Below are 20,697 nucleotides of genomic sequence, written 5' to 3' on the forward strand. Positions count from 1 at the left end.
AGTGGTCAAAAGTGCCGGCAGTCGGCACGACGATTCAGCGGTCCGACGCGGTAAACCGCCGCAAGCGGGATTGGATCATGAACCTCGCCGCCACAACCATCCAGGCGACGCGAGCTACTCCATTGCACGGGGTTGCGACTCCGCGAGGCTCGCCGCTATCATCTGCGGCGCAAAAGAGGACCACTGAGCGGACCACGCATCCGTCGTTGGCCCAGAGAAAGAGGCCCGCCGAGGATTCGGCACGAGAGGAGCCGCCACCACAACCACGAACGACTACGGCACCACCGCCGTCACCACTGCCGGCCGACCAGCAACCGGCTTAGGTGCCTGAAAGCACCCAGCCACCGCTTTCGGGTCGAACTCACTCCAGGTAAATACGGCTGGGTGCTATTTTACGTGAGCCGGAAATACCACCTCCGGGTCCAGGGAGGAAAGTGGTTCTTCCGGCTCGATCGGAAAGGATGATTGAAGTCCAAGCACTTCGTTTCCGATAGAACTTCGCGCTCCCCAGAAGGAGAAGTATAACGAAGCGTTACACGCGACCGCTCTCGTCCACCTAACCTATAAGTTTGCAACCGCTTCCGTCCGCGCCTCCACCGAGCGGCTCCGCGCCTAGCGACAAGCTGTACTTGTATAAGCGCCTGTACTTGTATAATTCAAGAGACCAGAATAAATTGTGATAGAATAATTTTCTTTTTGATTTTCACTAAACTGACTTTCATCCTTCCTCCCGGTCCATCCTAAACACCGGCGAGCCGTCCACGACCTCCTTAAAAGGGGAATTGCATGGAAAATAATTTTGTTGGCCATTTTTTTTATATTGCATATTCTTAAAATATATAGACGTCAGCTAAATACGGACAAAATAAACAATGTATTTAACAAAAGTTTATTGGTCAAACAAAATTACATAGAAACCCTTTTTCGTGTCATTTGTGGAACCGTTATAGACAAATTACTCAATGTAACCACCGTCTGCCGCAATTACTGCCTCGATCCTGAGCCTGAAGCGACTGCACGTTCTTTGCAACGCCGGCTTGTCGATAATGAAGAATGTTGCTTTAATAGCGGCTTCAAGAGATGCCACATTAGAATGTCTCGACTTGTTTGTGACTCTTTCAATTACGCTCCACACGTAATAGCCCAACGGATTCAAATCTGGACTATCCGGAGGCCAAAACTCTTTGCTCCAAAACATGTTGACGTTGTCCGATAGCTAGTTTTGGATCAAATGACTCGTATGAGCTGGTACGCCGTTCTGTTGGAAAATGTACGGAAGATTCGGCGCATGGTAGCTTCACTCACACCCAAAATTGTCGCCAATTTCCGGAAAGACTGCTATGGGTCTTCTCTGATCAACTCTTGGGCTCTTTGGACAACTTCCAAGATCCTTGCCGACCTCTTGAATGGCTCTTCCTCGACGGATTTGCTGAATCTTTTTCGAACCTCGCCGAAACCTTGTATTTAGCGGAAACTTCGTAAACTAAGTCGATCTAAGATATTTGAAGAACTCAATTATTTCGGCCGGCGTAGGTCCAGCGCGAAGACCTTCAATAATCATCGCTCTTCGGTTATATTCCATGCTCGATCTTGATTGCTCAGCCATTTTGAGGTTATGTTCGTTCATAACATTGTTTTAGCTTACTCGGACACAAATACCAACTTACGAGACAATTACCAAATACGAGATCGAGAAATGCTAAAAAAAAAAGAAAAAAAATAAAAGCATCAGAGTTGGAAAAGAGTTGGAAACCTACAAACATAACTATCCATGATCTCACGAAATATTATGAGTTGGCTATTAGACGGCATCCAAACTCAGTGGAAAATATGAGAAATGAAAGTTAGGCAACACTTTTCGGTAACGTCCCAGTACACGTACGGTACGACTATCCAATACCCAACCTTAGAACGGAGCCAGTACCAATAATACAGTTTTTTAATATTAGGCCCAGTACTAAGCCAGTACCAAAACCGGACATCCGCTTTTCGGTATCGGCTCAATATCGGGCCATTTTTCCGTACTGGCGAAACTTATACGATTCCTACTTGGCAATAGCGACATTCCTAGCGACGATCTAGTTTATTTTTAACGAAGGATATGCACTTATTTTGAAAATTTTGCAGTCAGGAGCGTGAAAATCGGCAGAAGAGCGGAGATATTTGCATTTCAATAAGACCACGAACACATCAATTGCGCGAAGCGTCGATTCTCCATTGAGGCTCGGAGGGCTAGATCCGAAAGCTGTGAGAAACAAGTAGCCTCTGGAGAAGTGGCATCTTCTTGAGGAAGATGAGGACTCATTTTATGCACCTGCAATGACTGATCGTAAGTTTAAAAATTTTGTTACTATCTGTATGGAAAATATATATAAAATTTTAAACGCGTTTTTTTGAAAACGACATTTTCTTAAACTGTTGACATGATTATGCAAAAATTACTGAAACAAATAACTTGAAATTTTTACACAATGTACAGTAGACATGTAGTTTTCACCCCTACCTTGAACACGGTTATATTTTATTTTTTTCATTTTTTTAACATGATTAAAAGTTGAAAAAAGTTCCATTTTCAATATTTTTTTGTACAGTCATTATTTTTCCAAACTTGGTTCTACTGCCTTCATTTTGGTACGGGCTATAATGGCAACCGTATATTTTAAAAATCTTTCTCATTTTGGTTTCAGAGTAGTGAAAGGCCTGGAATTATGTCGACAGCAAATATAGAACTCGCAAACGGATGACTGCATTTTTATCTATAATTATAAAGTGGATTGGTTCTTGTTATTCAATAAAATTTATTTTATACTTTGAACATTAATAAATACACTATGCAAATTTCAAATCCATTGATCTTATCTTTTCTGTTAAAAAAATTCGTACAAATAGCCTTGAAAAAGGCTTTTTGCATGTAATTCCCCCCTTAACATTTAGATTTTTGTTGTCGGCATTTTTTCATTAAAAAAGTAGTTTTTTCTCAAATATTTTTCTATATAAGTAGCATACACATGGCGCAGAATTTTGAGAGTTGTGCAGAGCCACTGAGGAGGTCTGAGGGGGCTGCAGCCCCCAAAATTAATTTTCTGGGTTACGCTAAGTGTGAGAAAAATTTTTTCGAATAACCTTTTTTTGCTCGTCAAAAATAAAAAGTACAGCCCCCCCGAAACTTTTTTCTGGCTAGATGGATTATTACGTTATTTAACATGTATGATAATCGTGTTAAATTTATTTTCAGCAATGGTAGCATCTTAGAATTCTAACAGTGTCTATTATTTTCTGTTTTTTATTTTAATAGAAAAATATACAATCTTGAGATTTTCTATCTTGATATGTTTACACGTTTTCATGTTATTAACCGGAAAAATTGTTATTTGTTACAGATATGGTGAAGTCCATGGCGGCACGCGTGCAGTGAATGTCGTACCAAAGGATTTACTTTAGACCAAGCAGATTAGTCCGAAAATAATTTTATAGTTTTCCCATATTTTCTCGTATTTATAGATATTCAAAAACTGAAATTAAATTGTTTAAATAAAAAATTGTTGAGCCAACAATTGTGAAAGATAATCGATATTTATCATAATAATATGTGCGTATATTTTTCAAAATAGCAAGATTATGAATATTATGCTATATTTTTATTTTTGATTGCCTGTAAAATTTCTCATATGTCTACTAAAACTTGCTTATTATGTTTGTATTTTTACGCGATTTTTTCTTCTGTCTTTCAATTTTTTATTGCCGAAACGTAGCACAACGTGGCCGATCATTATAAATTTCATTATAAATTTCATTATAAATTGCCATTATTTTCGCGGCATCAGTCATTTTTTTTGCAAAAAGTAATAATACAAATACATATTTGCGTTGTCCGTTAAAATATATTGCATAAAAAATCAGGTTTTATAAAATGGTTTTATAAAATAAGTTTATAAAATGACTATTTCATTTATCAAATATCTGCAATATTGAATTTTTTCAGTATCAGTTGAAACATTTTTCAATTTATTTAATCATTTTTTTTCAATTTATTTAATCCAATTCCCCAATTGTTTTGTCAAGTCGAGTAAAATGTGCAACAAAGTGGTACAACAGACTTTTAAAGTTGCACTACTATACAAAGAGAAAACTTTTTTGGATTTAATAAATTTTAATAATATTATTTTAATAAATTTTAAATTCAGAAAAATATATTTATCGAAGGGGGATAGTTTAAATAATACAAATTTCTGGTTTAATAAATACGATTATTTGGATTTTCAAATAACATAGGCCTGCGTAGTAGAGGATCTCAAGATATGTTTGAGCAAACGAAGTAGTTTCGTAGATAATTTTGTGTGGTGTTATGCATGTTTTATTGTGAGATTACTTAAGGAAAGTTTAGGGATTAACAACGTATGATAATGTATATTTATAGCATCTAGTCTATAATACCAATAGGTACCAATAATATATTAAGTAATAATGATAATAATATATAAATAATAGTATAAACTTTCAATTAATATCAGTTTATAAAATTAATAACAATCGAACAGGTCGACTCGCTAACTTGATCGTATTCCACGATATTCTAGTCATCTTTGTCTATAACTTGTATTAAGTTTTGACCAATACCGTGACGCGCGCGCGCGTACAGGACTTCAGCATCGTCAGCTTTCGGACCACGTTTCGGCTGACAGAATTCTGCGAGAGGATCTTCCTCCTCGGTCACGGCCGAGGCAGTCGCTGACTAACAAACCGCGCTTCGTTAAAACGCGGTAACCCGCCGAATCGGCGGTAATTGAATCGACGGGTGTCTATTGAACTGAGTCTGCCAGGCTGCGAAATAGAGATAGAGAGTCGTGGAGTAACTTTCGGCGGAAGTTCGGCCGCGTGTCGGCGCCGGAAGTATGCGCGCTCGCTGGGCGCGCTGCGTCATTTAGGCGAATCCGGGAGATCGGAATTCGGAACTCCACTCGGTTCCGGTTTGCGGCGACGACGTCACCCGGAAGACACGGATGAACGCTTGTAGCCAGACGCGCGCCACCGAGTGTTTACGATTAATTAATCCCTCGATATTCAAACATTAATATACTTTGTGAACGAGAAATCCGTATTTTAGGGTAACTCGGGTATTACGGCTATACGGAAAAGATGGCCATAGGCCATAATTTAGAATTTAAGTTTTGTAATAGAAGTTTCTACTTTATATGTGCATTATATTTTTCACAAGTAATATATATTAAATATCTTATATTAAAATAAATATGATAAATTATATTTTTTTCATTATTTTATAAAATAATAGGTATAGAAACTTGAACATAAAATATATGTGAGTTATCACATTGTTTTTTTATGGCCGTCTTATCTGAAAAATTTAGGTAAGATGGCCAATGCTCATGTTTTGATATTTTTGTAATAAATAATTTTACCGAAATATTTTCTTTTTAACTCTGATGGTATTATGTACTGTAGGCTTCAGTGAAGTAATGTACCAAACGCTATTAAAAAGAAATGTATTTTTTTTGCATTTTAAAAAAGTATGGCCATCTTATCCGAGTTTACCTTATATGGTCTAAAATTCTACAGAATCTCAACCGCGACTTGTATATAAGGCTTTTGAAGTAATTTGTGGATAACTCTTTAACTCATTACAGCCCAAATGTGCTGAAATTTTACGTTGATTTGAGCTATTTATTCTATTACGGAAATGAAGTCTGTTGTTTATAAAGAGTATCATTCCTACCAATTTCGATGTCGCTGTATCGAATAGTGTTGACAAAATTGAAAAAAATCGCAATTTATGCAAAATTTTTGCGATATAAAATAAAACACGCATGTTTTTAGACCTAATTTTTTCTTTTTCCGCTATTTTCTCTATAAAAACGTGTTAGTATCGTTCAGGAAAGTATCTAAAACGTGTTCCTGACACTTTAACTTAAAAAATAAGCCATGAGTATTTTTTTTCAACAAACATGGCGGTCGATTTGAAGCGTTTAATTCGAATTTTCGTTTATATTTGGTTATCAAAATTGTTTTACTATATAATTATTATGTAAATTACTATGTAATTTTGTAGTAATATTGACCCTAACACAATTTCGATAACCAAATATAAATATAACCAATATAAACGAAAATTTGAATTAAATGCTTCTAATCGCCATTTTGGTACATTTTTGTTGAAAAAATACCCATGGCATATTTTTTAAGTTAAAGTATCAGAAACACGTTTTAGACACTTTCCCGAGCGATACTACCACGTTTTTATGGAAAGAAAAGCGGAAGAAGAAAAAAATTAGTCCTTAAAAGAAAAAACATGCGTTTTTAAATTTTATTTTGCAAAAATTTTGCATAAATTGCGATTTTTTTAAATTTTTTCAATACTATTCGATAGAGCGACATCAAAATTGGTAGGAATGGTACTCTTTATAAACAACAGACCTCATTTCCGTAATAGAATAAATGGCTCAAATCAACGTAAAATTTCAGCACATTTGGACGTGGGGTTAAATGGGTTAAATTGTTTAAAAAGGCAGAGATATTCAAAAAGGAAAAATTAATGAAATGGTTTATGAATTACCAAGTGCAAGAAGTATTAGATCTTTCGAAAATTTTAATCGTTTTTTTTTAATAAAAGAAAAATGAAATTGTTTAATTTTAAAGCGTTAATAATTTTTAGGAATAAAATAAACAATGTCGATTCGGTACTTTTTCCTACATACAGAGAATAAATATAGGAAATGGAATAAGAATTTATGACTTTTAGAGAAACTTTCTAAAAGGCTGTGATATATATTTTCAACTAAAAAAATAAATAAAACAAGATTTATATATGAATTATCAAATGCAGAAAGTATTAGGTTAGTGTAAAAGATTTATCGTTTCTTTAAATGTAAGGTAGGGAATAAAATTGTCCACAGTTTCGAAAGATTAATGATTTTTTACGAATAAAATGAATAGCATTAGTTCAATATGTCTTCATATATGAAATATCATTTTACTTTTAAGAAAACCAGAGAATAGGAAAAAGAAATTACTTAGTTTCTTTTCTTTTTTTAAACAATAATTTTCTTTTAAGCAATAGTTCTTCAACAAAGAATGTTTTCTTAATAATAGTCTTAAATATACTCATTACAAGTTTACGAAAAACTCATTGTCATATATTCAAAAAAATTCATTCTCTCTACAAGAATATCGCACAACTTTGTCGAAGAAAAAGTTGACTCGACTCTATGTAAACCGAATTTTTGTTCTAATTAAAAGTGTGTTACTCTTATAGTCCTTGCAAAAAGTTATATTAGAAATTAGAAATACATTAATATTTTTATTTCCTGTATGAAAACGCGTATAATATATATACCAACAATACAGTTTAGTAATAAAAAACATTTTTACTTTAATATTTATAGTCCATTTTAGTCCAGTTACCATTTTATAGTCTGTTTTATTTCATATTATCTCTGATAGTCTCTATTCTTTCTGACTTTTAAACTTTTATCTCTGAATTATAATAAAACTTTGCATATATGCTCTGAAATATGTGAAGTATACAAAAGTAGAAATTTACGTCATTATTTTTTAATTATCTGTTCCTTTGCCAAAGATAATATCATATATTTCCATTCCAGCACGAATAAAAATATTTTCAAATAGCGAAATAAAGTCAAATGATACTGATAATGTCTTAATATTGTTAATATATAGTCTGTTAGCAACAACTATAGATGGCAGCGTTTTTTATTTAAGCGCGTAAATCTTCGTTGTTTCGTCGTTGTGGCGTACTGTATGCTAGTGCATTGTTTTTTTTTTTCGTTTTATCTCTCACGCTACGTTCTGGTTTTTATACCATCAGACAAATTGCATCAGTTTTTCTTATTTTGTTTACGCGACCAAGTTTACATAAAATTTCAGTTTATGCATTTATTGTATACATCCAATGTCTGTTTATTTCTTACTCTATTGTATTAATAATCTCAAACCTGTAAGGCACATTCATGCCTTGTTAAGTTTTTAACAAATACATTATTTGACGTAAACATGTTTGCTGGACTTCAATGTAGAATAATTTTTTAACAGACAAATTGTTATTGACAAATTTAATTGTCAAATTAAATTTTTATTGGAAAATTGTTTGTGTTACTTTAGATGTAAAATATATTAATCCATAATTTAAAAAAATATTATTTTTAATATATAATTAATACATTTTTAAATATTTCTTAAATATTCTTGATTTAAATTTACTATAATTTAGAATGTATTTTGAATAAATTTGATACTTATGATAATCTTATGATAGATTTGCAGATACATAAATTATGAAATATTTGAAACAAATAACATTTACTTTGCTACGTCCTGCGGACTCCATATATTATCCATAGAAAATTATCTTTTCTTTTATTAAACTATAGTTTCGGAAAAATAGAACGGAAATATTTGGCAAAGCGACAGTCTGTAAGTTTAAACAACTTTGGAAACTGACAGGAAAAGACCTTGTTGTAAAATATTCCAAACGACAGTTATTTCAAATTTCGGTTAGATTAAGTTATTATGTGCTACAAGATAAATTTTTAGGATCTGCCAATGTTAGCCATGTTTCTTTTAGACTTAGGAGACGTAATATTAGGATTGTCAAACGAAAACTCGCAAAAAGTCTTTTAAATTAAACGACCGCATATGTGGAGGTCATTGAGTTCCGTCACGAATTGAAAGGATAAGAACATAATCCAAATGCTACAATGGCAAATTAGATAGGACATGCCCAAGTAAAAATAAAAATAATATAGCCATATGAGCTATTCTAATGGAATATATAACATTCGGGTCTTTCTGTGTCAAAGAGATCCTCACATATTTTTTAAAAATATCTCTCGTTACGTTACGTTACTTTTCCTAGAGATTCTTCTACCACTTTAGAAATCTTTCAATCAATATAATCAGAAAAGATCCAACTATTCCTTATTTACTGTTTTAGTATCCTGTTTTAGTTGGGCACAGCCTTTATCTCATTCTTATTCTTCTTCTCATATCAAAATTCAGAACAAATTCAAAATCTTTGACTCTCACCGCTCTCCTTCAAGAGACACCATAGACAGCTATTCTTCTTTCTTCGAGTTATGCAGTTGTAGTATTTTCTTCGACCAGTTGCAGTTTTTTTTTCGAACTAGACAGTTACAACATATCTTTTAAACCGTGCAGTTTTTCTTTCGAGTAGGACAGAGAAACAAGTTTCTTTCTTCAAGTCGAGACGGTTGCAATCTTCTTTTTGAGTTAGTCAGTTACAATTTTCCCTTCGAATCAGTCGATCTACATACTTTGAATTCATTTAACACTTCTATTGATCGATCAATTAGAGTACAATCTATTAAAACCCAACACAATCGTAAATCATTATTTTACTCAGATAATTTTAATAACCGAATTATTCCGATCTTACTTTATTCTTCAAGCACACACATAGACACACACCGAAGCGCAATTATTTTTCTTTATATTAAATCATGTTATTATCTCCACTGTAGCGATATGTTAAATGTTCTCGCACACCGCGCGTTGTCAGGCCGTAAATTTTATTATTTTAATTTACACGTATTTTACTTTTATTTTTGTTATTTTGATCTGCACATATTCTATTTTACCATCCCGATACTCTCTCTCACTCTCTCTGTCTCTCTGATTTATAATATTCCTTGACGTGATTTTGCATTGTACTTAATTATCCGATTTATTGTTTAAAAATTATATTTTATGTACTTCTCATTACGCTAATCTTATCTGTTGATCTACATGAAAAATAAATTTTAACATTGTTTAAATAAATCTGTTTCTCTTACTTCTTATATTTATAATAATTAATAAACCATCTCATTTCAAATTTAATTAACAAGGCGAGGCTACGAAGTGTGGGTCACCGATTTTGATGGGCTTTGGCACGGACTTTGTTCGAAAATAAATAGACATGTATCTCGCTATTTGTCTAGGCACTCATCCGTTTTCGAAAAAATCGAGATCAAATGTCATGTTGTCGGATTTGTCAGGAATGTTTTCTCTTCACATCACGTATATAGCTCAAGTTATCAGAGAAACGCTGTTAGCCGGGTTAGCAACGAAAGGTCTTGGTAATCGCGGAAAAGTAATTCGCGCCGACGTTACTGCCGAATAAAAGATACCGGCGATATCGATTATATTCTACAATTCCAGCGGCCGGTGAAAAATTAACGACGTTTGCCTCCCTTTCCACTCTAACATACCCGCCATGGTGAAATACGGACGTAATCAAATCTTCACATTTCGCTGAATTATTTATTTACCCGCTTATTCGTGGATATTCTGCCGAAGATACGTTTCGCAAAATGCGTGCTGCCGCGCGGTATCAATTTTCGCGAGAATCGTTTTCGCCGCGCAAGCGCGAGCGGGATTCAACATCGCATTTATTTACGCAACGCGTTCGCTAACAATATCCATTGTGTACGAATCGTGCGCGAATATCGTCTCGCCTTGTTGCTGCATATCGCTCGTTCACTCACTCACTCATTCGATCGCTTGCTCCCGCCCGTTCGATGGCATTGTCGATATCATCCTCTCGTAATACGCTTCTTTCTTTCTCTCTTTCTCTCTCTCATTCTCTTCTCTGTCTTACCCAGCAACGACAAAAGCGATATAGCAGACGGAACGCTTTATCTCTACGTAAAACTACAACGTTTAATAATTTACAGGGGCAAGAGTTCAAAGTCGGGTAGCGAATAGTGGACGGACTCCTCAAAATGCTCGGCAGACGTCGAATGCAAGATCGGATGCGGATCGTATAAAGCACGACGAGCACCCTCTTAACGTCGCTCCGGACTTGGAATATTCATGAGACCCGCTCGCAGCCACGAGAATTCGCACAAATGTTTCCGGGTTAATATTTGAGATCTTACGTCGGATCCCTACCGTCCCCTCTCGCTGCGCCGCAGACGAGACAAACAATAAAAAAAAAAAAAAAGAAAAAAGCGAAACGAGGAAGAGGTAAAACAAAGGACGGAGGAGAACTCGGTTCGTCTTCGCTCGTTGTATGAATCGCGGTGCATTGCATCGATCCGAGAGTCCCATTTCTCTCATTTCTCGTTACTCGAGACGCTGGCTCTTACGAGATCAACGGAGGAAACGGACTGCGCCCGGATCGGTGTTCTCGATATTTTAATGTGAGAAATCAAGCTGATCGGTTTCCACGGCTCCTTCGAAAGTTAGCCGCTCGAAATCTCTGGCGAGATCGCGATAATTAGGATAGAGTTTGTTAATACGGGTCATTTAGGAACTTCTTTCCACTGTCCAATTTGTATTCTTTCATGTGTAATGACGTGATAACAGACTTTGTTTGTGTGGACATTTAAACAAAAAATTTCACTCCTATGTGACATCCCCAGTAAAATGTAATTCATCAAAATTGTAGAGATGTATAAACCAAAATTAAAGTTATACTATTTTTCATCTTACAATTTTAACATCTTTTATATTTAATTAACGAGTAACCTATTACATTAGAAATGACACTAGAAATGAGCGTTGTATTATTGGCTAATAACGATGTTAGACATTTATTATTCCATAAATTTACCATCCTACTGACGAGTTTTATTCGAGATTAAATATTACTAGAGATATGTGTTAAAAATACGACTTTAATACGTGCGTTATCATGATTTGTTTCCCCGTATATTGTATTTGTTTTGATTTAATTGTGCAAATGTTCGAATTTGTTTGTTTATATGAATACAGAAAGAAAAATTATCGCTCTTACGATGACAGCTGTATGCGACGTTGGTAGTTTATGTGTATAATTGAAAATTATATAATGTAATTGAAAATTTTAAGTAAAGGTGAGCTTGAAATAATAAATTAGTGTGTTACACATGTGTGTGGTAGATAAATAATTAGATAGATACATGATGTAAGAATATACTACTGTATATTCCAATGTGTAACATTATGCATGATGATGGCTGAACGTGAAACAGTCAATACAATTTTTACCCAGAAAGTTGTGCGACATTCAAGTGCAGTATTGATGAAAATCCATGACAAACACAAATGAAATTAAAATTTATAAAAATGTAACACAAAACCTGAATGTAGTAATCATAGCAATTTCCTCCGTGTAAATGGATAGATAGATATACGTTCATAGAATCCGATTCGTTTCTCTGACTAAATCTAGTGAAACAAATTCAAAGGGTGCCTATCCTGTTCTAAGCTACTCTAACTAGAAAGATATTCATATAAAAATTATCTTAGAGACTATTGAAAATTGGAACTTGACCAACCAGACTAACGCAAATTATCGAAATTGAAATTACTTGTTTCATCAAAACTTGATTTCTAATTCGCAATCCTTAATCTTCTATTATCGCCTGTGATGTGGACTTTATTGTGATGACACCTATATAGAATAGAATAAACATTTTTCGCGTTCATTTCATTAGATCTAGTAGGATAGATCGTTGTTTATAAGTGTATGCGTTTATTGTTGTTTCTGGGACTTATGCTGCAATTCTAAGCAAATATGAGTAAATCGTAAAATCATAAAGTTGTAGCTTACGTATCAATCGTCTATTTATAAGTTCTTACGGATCTTACGAGAACAAGTTACGAGCTTTACGATTTTGTCTATACGGAAAAAAAGGTTTAGTTGAATTAATCAAATATCTGGTCGAATATAAACGATCCAGAAATTCCAATTGAAGTAACCCGAATTCTGTTTAAGTTAACAAGATTTTTGGTTGACTTAAACAGAATTCGAGTTACTTCAATCGGAAGTTCTGGATCGTTCATATTCGACCAGATATTTGATTAATTCAACCAAACCTTTTTTTCCGTGTAGAATTGCAGTATTAATCTTTAAGACTTACCAAATAAATAATATTATAGATTTGTAGGTATGTAATTTAAACGAATTTTATATTTCGCTAATAGCGAATGTCTTAACAATATCTCGAATCCCGCAAGAATAATCATGCGGGTAAATAGATGCGACGCAACTTGGAGACAACAGATAAAAGTTGCAAATACTGATTTTTCATAAACTCCGAAATTGACTTTTAAGATGCCGAAATCGATGATGAACTTAAAAAATGCCGATAATACAATCGTTATTAACACCATCAGGCTATTCTTTTCGTATCTCTTGTACACTGAGAAAAAAATACTTGAAAATTTATTTGTAAGACAAAAATTTATTTCACAGAAACAAATTTTATTTCTGAGAAATATACTTTATATCACGGAAATAAATTTTGTATCATACAAATAAATTTCTAAGTGTCTTTTCCTCAGTGTACACGTAGTCTTAACAATATCTCGAATCCTGCAAGAGTAATCACGCGGGAAAAGAAAATAAATAGATGCGACGCAACTTGGAGATAACGGATGAAAGTTGCAAATACTGATTTTTCATAAACTCCGAAATTGACTTTTAAAATGCCGAAATCGATGATGAACTTAAAAAATGCCGATAATACAATCGTTATTAACACAATCAGGCTATTCTTTTCGTATCTCTTGTACATTGAGAAAAAAAATACTTGAAAATTTATTTGTAGAACAAAAATTTATTTCACTGAAACAAATTTTATTTCTCAGAAATATACTTTATATCACGGAAATAAATTTTGTATCATACAAATAAATTTCTAAGTGTCTTTTCCTCAGTGTACTGTAGTAGAACTTATAAATGAGTGATACTTTGTTTTACCATATTCAGCGGAAAACTTAACCATATATGTGTAGAAATCTCTCTGCAAACGATATTCTTAAGCTTCTGAATTCAGATACAAAGCTGCAGCAATGTTCTTCAAAATTTTTCTATTTGAAGTATTCACATTTTCGGTACATACAAATTACGAAACTTTTGGATTAGGCAAATATTACGCTAACTTACAGCTTGGAATTTTATATTAAAATTTTTTTTTCGTTTTCATCACATATTGAGCAATGCTCCTATTGATTTTTGCACGTACTTTCATGGCATTTGTAGTTCCGTACGACGTAGACTTTGCGGAAAAATGCATTCAGTATTCTATCGGTAGTTCTCAGCGTCCCCTTAACTTGGACTTTTTTAAGTCAAGACGAAAAGCACGAGAGAAATTCGGGCAGCGTGTGTCGTCTCGCGGCGATCGAGCGGAAACAGTCGTCGTCGGATATTCGACGGATGCGGCCGATTGCGCAAAGTTGGAACGCCAACGCGCGCGGAAATTGCCGTGCATGCCGATTATGCCCGATATTCCGTGTATGCCGCGAGCCTCCCTGATTTTCGTCTCTTGTCGTCGTGGCTGTTTCGCAGCATTCGAAACTCGATGCCGCGAATAAGCTGCCGTTGCGGTGGCCGCGGCCGTTATTCGTCGAAGAAATGCCGAAAATTTCGGCGCGGGCACCTATCATCCGCCCAACAACACCATCGCGTCCCGCGCGGAACTCCATAACTATGCGAATAATATACGAAGGGATTTCGATGGCGACCGAGAGCGAGAACGGCGTCGGGTTCATTGGATATTCGCGAGATCCACTTAGTCCCGGTTGCGCCAACGTTATCTTGGTTTTAGTGAGACTTAAATATATGTCTGTTTTCTCATTTGTTTAAAAAGAAAGATAAAGATAGATATACGTTTAAGTTTCCCTTAAAGCCAAAATAATGTTGGTGCAACTAGGCCTTAATAACCTACCTATCGCGTACGGGCGCGATTTCGCGGCGAGAATATTGTTTTGTTTCGCTTTCCCACATATTTTTCTCTTCTTTTCATCATTTCATCAGTTCATTCCGGGGAGACTTGTCGCACCGACTTAATCCTTTAAGGCGCATAATTCATGGAACATTCTAGTAACTTTTTTTAATGAAATATTATCAAAAACACTCTAAATAACACATTTATAAGGTTTCAACTGCCCGATCCTAAGTGGTTTCTATTAATACCAGTGATACTTAAAGGGTAAGGTTAAGGGTGTATTACATTGAAAGAAAAATGTATGATATTTGGAACTATAATGGCATAGTAAAAAGATTATTGTTAGGAATAAGTTAGGAATATCTTTTGTATAGTACATGTCACCATAATGTTTGTAATATTTACAATATAAGCATAGTATAACTGACTCATGTAAAACTTTTACCAAGAATTATAATTATTTGAAATAAAAAGCATAGTAAGGTAGCAAATATTAAATGGTAAGAGAAATTAACTATTTTATATAGTCAATACAATTGGAATATTTGGCAAATATAGGTACATGTAACTATATTCCCAAAAGATGCTTTACCGTATATATAGAGTAATAAGATGGTGACTATAAATCTGTGTTCATTCTACTATATCTTCATGTTTAGATAAACTATAAATATATGTTTAAGGTCAAAACAAACTATAAAATATAGTAAGATTATAGTTATTTCCACTGTTTTTTTCTTTCAGTGTAAGGCGCATAATTCATGGAACATTCTAGTAACTTTTTTAAATGAAATATTGTCAAAAACAATTTAAATAACATATTTATAAGGTTTCAACTGCCCGATCCTAAGTGGTTCCTATTAATACCAGTGATACTTAAAGGGTTAAGGGTGTATTACACTGAAAGAAAAATGTATGATATTTGGAACTATAATGGCATAGTAAAAAGATTATAGTTAGAAATATAATTTTTATAGTAAATGTTACCATATTATTTGTAATATTTACAATATAAGAATAGTATAATTGACTCATGTAAAACTTTTTCCAAGAATTATAATTATTTGAAATAAAAAGCATAGTAAGGTAGCAAATATTAAATGGTAAGAGAAATTAATTATTTTATATAGTTAATACAATTGGAATATTTGGAAAATATGGGTGCATATAACTATAATCCCAAAGCGTGCTTTACCATACACATAGAGTAATAAGATGGTGACTATAAATGTGTGTTTATTCTGCTATATCTTCGTGTTTAGATAAATATATGTTTGAGGTCAAAACGAACTATAAAATATAGTGAGATTATAGTTATTTCAACTATTTTTTCTCTTAGTGTACCTGTAAAAATCACTGAAAATTAGAAACGTTGATATTTCTATTTTCTGTTTTCTATTTAAAAAAACGCGCATAAATGGTAGAGGAATTCTGTGTTCAATTTAATGAGTTTTACCTGCATACAATGGATATGTTAATAATTGTGTTGCACATATATGTCTTTATAATAAAATTGTAAGTATGCTGGCAAACATACAATCTCCTAGAGTAAATTTTAATTAATTAAATAATCACAGAAGTGAACTCTGACAAAAATTTGCATAAATCACATTTTTAATACTTAAAAAAATTGTGTTTATTTTTTAGTTATATTTTCTTTGTTAAAGATAATATTTTTATAACAGCAATAGAAATATTCTCAAGTAGAATGAGACGTCAAGTAGCGTATTAATAATGTCTTCAAAGTGAAACAACTGTTCATCAGGGCCGAATCATTGCCAAATTATTTGTATCACATTTAGATGCAATATAGATTAATCTGTAATTTTTCCATAATGTTTTTATTACTTCTGAAGCATGGATAATACATTTTTAAAACCGCGATTCCCTAGTTTTGTATTATCTCTAGTTATTTCTACAGATAGTTGAGGGGAGTCGTAGAACGCGACGTGCCGTTTACACAAATAAATCGTGAATGATAATACAATAATAAGTGTGTTATTATTATATTATTATTCACGATTTGTGCTTACGGAACACACGCGGCGTAACGCTATTCTGTGCACCGGTGGACTCTCGTGAAACGGACGATTAGACGGAAACTGCTCTCCGGACCGGTCATTCTCGATGTATTCATATCCATTCGTCTAATCGCGCACCATCTTGGAGGCTGACCTACTAACGTCGGCCAATTAGAAGCAGCGGGCCGTGAATTAACCCTTGGCAATTGCCGTTAATCCTGGTAATTGCGTTCACACCGATCGCTCCGACTTTTGTCTCTTTCTCTGTCTTTCTCTTTCTCTCTCTTAGTTTCTTTTTTTCGCGCGAACCGCAGACGTATTAGAGAAATTTGTAGCCTATATGAGAATCTATTGGTATCGAGTTTACGCACACACACATACACATACACGTCGCCCGATGGAAATTGTGTAAAATAAATTTCCGCTTTTTATATTTTTCCAGCTATCTCTTCCTCTTTATCCGGTTACTTCGCGGCGTCCCGTAATTTTCGTAATTCAGAGAGCCCGCGGATCTTCTTCGATAAAAGGGTGAAGCTCTCGAGAGATCCTCGTAACAGAAACGAGACTCAACGTTTGAAAGGGTCAAGATGAGCGGGGCAAAAACGTAACGGATTAGGGAAAAACTTCCCGCCGGGCTTAAGCGCGCTACGGTTACATAAAAATGCATTCGCGCTTCTTCGCTAATAGAAACGGACTTTAACCCTCTCCCGTGCGATGACCGAGCGCGGGGATCTCGAGGATCTCAACGGTGAAATAGCATTTTTATACACGTACGCCGTGTTCGTTCCTTGCGCATCCGCCGGCGAGGCTGAAGGCATTGCGCGCGAATTACATCCATAAATTACAGACTGATTCAAATCTCGTCACTTTTTCCCGCATAAAAACAATATTAAAATGTTGATGAAATGCTGAAAAGTGAGAATTTTCTCCTAGAGATAAATTCTTCCTCAAATTTAATTACAATCCAACGATAACGCAGAGAGGAGGAGAGAGAAGGACAGGTGTATATCGGCCAAAGCCTTAAAAGCCAACGATAAAGATGCACGAATGTGCGGAGCGTTATTTTACGAGTTATGGCGAGATTAAATAAGAGTCACTCTCTCGAGCCTTCATAAGCGCGTTCGGCAACTCGGTTCAATAACGTATATAAACGCTTTTATCGCGTTCATCTAATCTCACCGTCCTTTGTATACAGGCTGTTTCGGAAGTATTTTACTTATAAATCGATTCTTGAGGTCATTTTATGAAGGAAAATTCATATAAATATATAGTCTTAAGGGTCTTATTTCAGAGATAAAAGACGTTGAAAATTTTTTAAAATTATCGTCTTTTCTTAATAGCCCCTAAACGAAAAGAGGTTTCTTTTTCAAACTGGAAGATGTAAATAGGCAGGATATTACCTTCATTTTGTACTTGTAGCCACCGTTTTGTAAGAAGTCAATGGCATAGGAACGGAGTTTAAGTATATTACTGTCCCGGATTTGTACGCTAATATATGGAATCAAATTTCTTTGAACATTTTTATTATTTTCTTAATCATCTATAGAAAAGTAAAAATATTTTCTGAATATGCTTTTGATAGGTAAAGCCATTAGTTTAGGAGATATTTGCGGCTTGGTATTTTAATGCGTCTGATTTTGCAGAATGCGTAATTTACTCTAAATTTTATTTTTTATCACCAACTATAAGTACGTATTCCTCAGTTGTGATACGGCATTAGTAGAAAATTGATTTCTTTGTTAGTATTTTTTGATATTTTGTTAATTTCGTATAGAATTTTCCACACTCTATATCTTTGAAGCGAGATTTAAGACCACATATTCATTTTTCTTCAATTTTATTCAATTTTTCTTCAAAGTTATCTCAATAATTAATTCCTAAATTATTAGGTAATACTTAAGAAACATTCTGTATAATACGCTTATGTTGAACACGTAATAGATCTACGTGATAGTGGATGATAAAATATAAGTAAGTTGACCGAGATAATTTAATCCTTAGATTAGAAGAGAAGGTGGTAATACAGACCACTTTTTTATTTTAGAAGAAAAACTCAATATTAAATGCAATAGCTGCATCAATTGTCAGAAGTGTTAGCAAATATATTTTTTATAATGTATTCATAATTATTAAGAAAAAGAATGAACTGTTCAAAGGGAGCATAAAATTTCTTTTAAACATATTGCAATAAGTAGATCTTGGTGAATGATGAATCTGAAATAAATATGAAAATAAAAAGAAAAAAACGTTTTTATTATAAAATCGTTGATGTTAAAATAACATTTTTTACTGAATTCCTTTGAATGTAAAAGTTAAAAATGGAAATAAATCAGTTTACTATAAGAATTAAAAGAAATAAGCTCAGCAATTCTAATTTTATAGAAGTTCTTTAGATCTTATGAATAAAAGTCTCAAATAGAAATATCATTTTCATACTCACTATATGAGATCTTTATTTTCTTGCCTCAATTTCTTTCTTGATATAGCGACATGAATAGTTGTAATATGGAACATTCTTGTTCTATATTATTACCCATTGTTTTCGAAACAATCCAACGGATCTCAAAGTAGAAAGAACATTTTTAAATAACTATGCGATTTTGAAGTTTAATTTAATTATTAATCGGTTCAATTTGCCTATGTTTTATTGATTTATTGATGAATTAAGATTTAAAATTTATTGATTAAGACAAGAAAATATTCTTTTAATCTTATCTAAACATTTTTCATAGGAAAAAACGCTTATTTTAACACTATAAATAACGTGATACTGACACCAAGTTCCTCTGTCAGCTGATAAAAATCCCAATAATTATGCTTATTTCAATTACCAATAAATTGCAGCAGTTGTTTGAGAAATTAACTTTTTTATATTATCACCCTGTTCCATATTACCACTTTCCATCTATTAATTCATAACCTTTATCTGTTCTTTATGCTACGAGGACGAACGCGCCAATTCTGTATGTATCCATTATTCTGCCATAAAATGAAAAAAAAAAGAAAAAATGTTTTACCTTCCACTCCTTCTCCTTTTCAAGCCCTACACGGCCTTGCCGCAGGCATGAAAAATGCAGCAGCGCAAAAACGACCGGGTCTTATTATTCCCCGCAACGTGTCGATGCGCTCGTCTCTTATACGACGCGGGCCGGCTGTACACCTGTCGCCCCACATCAAGGGTCGTACCACTTGCGCCACGAGACTCCAGTAGCGTGCGCGCAGGAGTGTCCTCGCCGGCAGCTCGGACATTTACTAGCGCCTCGAGTGTGCCCGACGGATAATCGCGCTTTTAAGGAACGTATATATATATAGACGGAGGTTCTCCTCGATTTCTCCTCGTTTACTCGAGAGCTCATCATCTCGTGAGACGCGCGATCCGTCATATCTGCGAGAGATATAGCCCATCATCTGATATTTTACACTGGCACATACGCGCGGCGAAAAACACTCGTAAAGCCGACGACTGCGCTAAGGAACGAGCAGCGAACGGCAAGTGCGTCGTAACGCAAATCGAAGGTGCTCGCGGCGCTCGTATAACGTTCTTTCGTTTCGCATGCCGCGAGTAATCCGGTCACGTATGGAGAGCGGCGAGGCGCGTATCGCGCGGCTATACGGCGGCGGATAAACATCGCATTACGGAAGTCGAGCACGTCAGGCCCGCTCATGTTCGCGCGAGCGCGCACACCGCGTGGGGAAGCCCGAAGGAAAAGTGTATTTCTACGATCGGGCTGCTGATCCTCTCCGCCTCTCTCCGCTGTGCCTCCATCTGGACGCAGTTAAATAAATAAAGAATACGCGATCATCGCGCGCGCCAGCCAGTGGAAGTTGGACACGTACGATTCGTGTTCGCGCCCTCTCCTTTTCTCACGGTGAGTCGAGATCGGCCAGGTAGTAACGCGCATAGCGAGAGCGATACCGCGAGCAATTTCTCTCGTTTATTCCTCCTTGCTTTTCTTTTTTTTTCTTCCTTTCTTTCCGAGGACGAAGGA

At 34.7% G+C, this 20,697-nt stretch overlaps 2 protein-coding genes across 6 annotated transcripts in view; one reads left to right on the forward strand and one right to left on the reverse strand.

Annotated features, from left to right (window-relative positions):
• The window catches only part of LOC116849074, an 82,663-nt gene extending 78,285 nt beyond the window's left edge, over nucleotides 1-4,378 (forward strand). Inside the window, exons 5-6 of one of the 2 annotated variants that reach the window (XR_004379071.1) lie at nucleotides 2,128-2,329; nucleotides 3,381-4,378. The gene's annotated coding sequence lies outside the window, so the exon portion shown is untranslated. Of the gene's footprint in view, nucleotides 1-2,127; nucleotides 2,330-2,687; nucleotides 3,133-3,380 lie in introns of those variants that run through there. The other variant, XR_004379072.1, reaches the window with a different exon arrangement.
• LOC116849070 (protein vein) overlaps nucleotides 1-20,697 on the reverse strand; it is a 934,475-nt gene that overhangs the window by 682,362 nt on the left and 231,416 nt on the right. The gene's annotated exons all lie outside the window — the stretch shown is intronic.

Source organism: Odontomachus brunneus, unplaced genomic scaffold (genome assembly GCF_010583005.1).
Source record: "Odontomachus brunneus isolate Ranch 3 - 2012 unplaced genomic scaffold, Obru_v1 Obru_scaffold_105, whole genome shotgun sequence".
NCBI classification, from domain to species: domain Eukaryota; kingdom Metazoa; phylum Arthropoda; class Insecta; order Hymenoptera; family Formicidae; genus Odontomachus; species Odontomachus brunneus.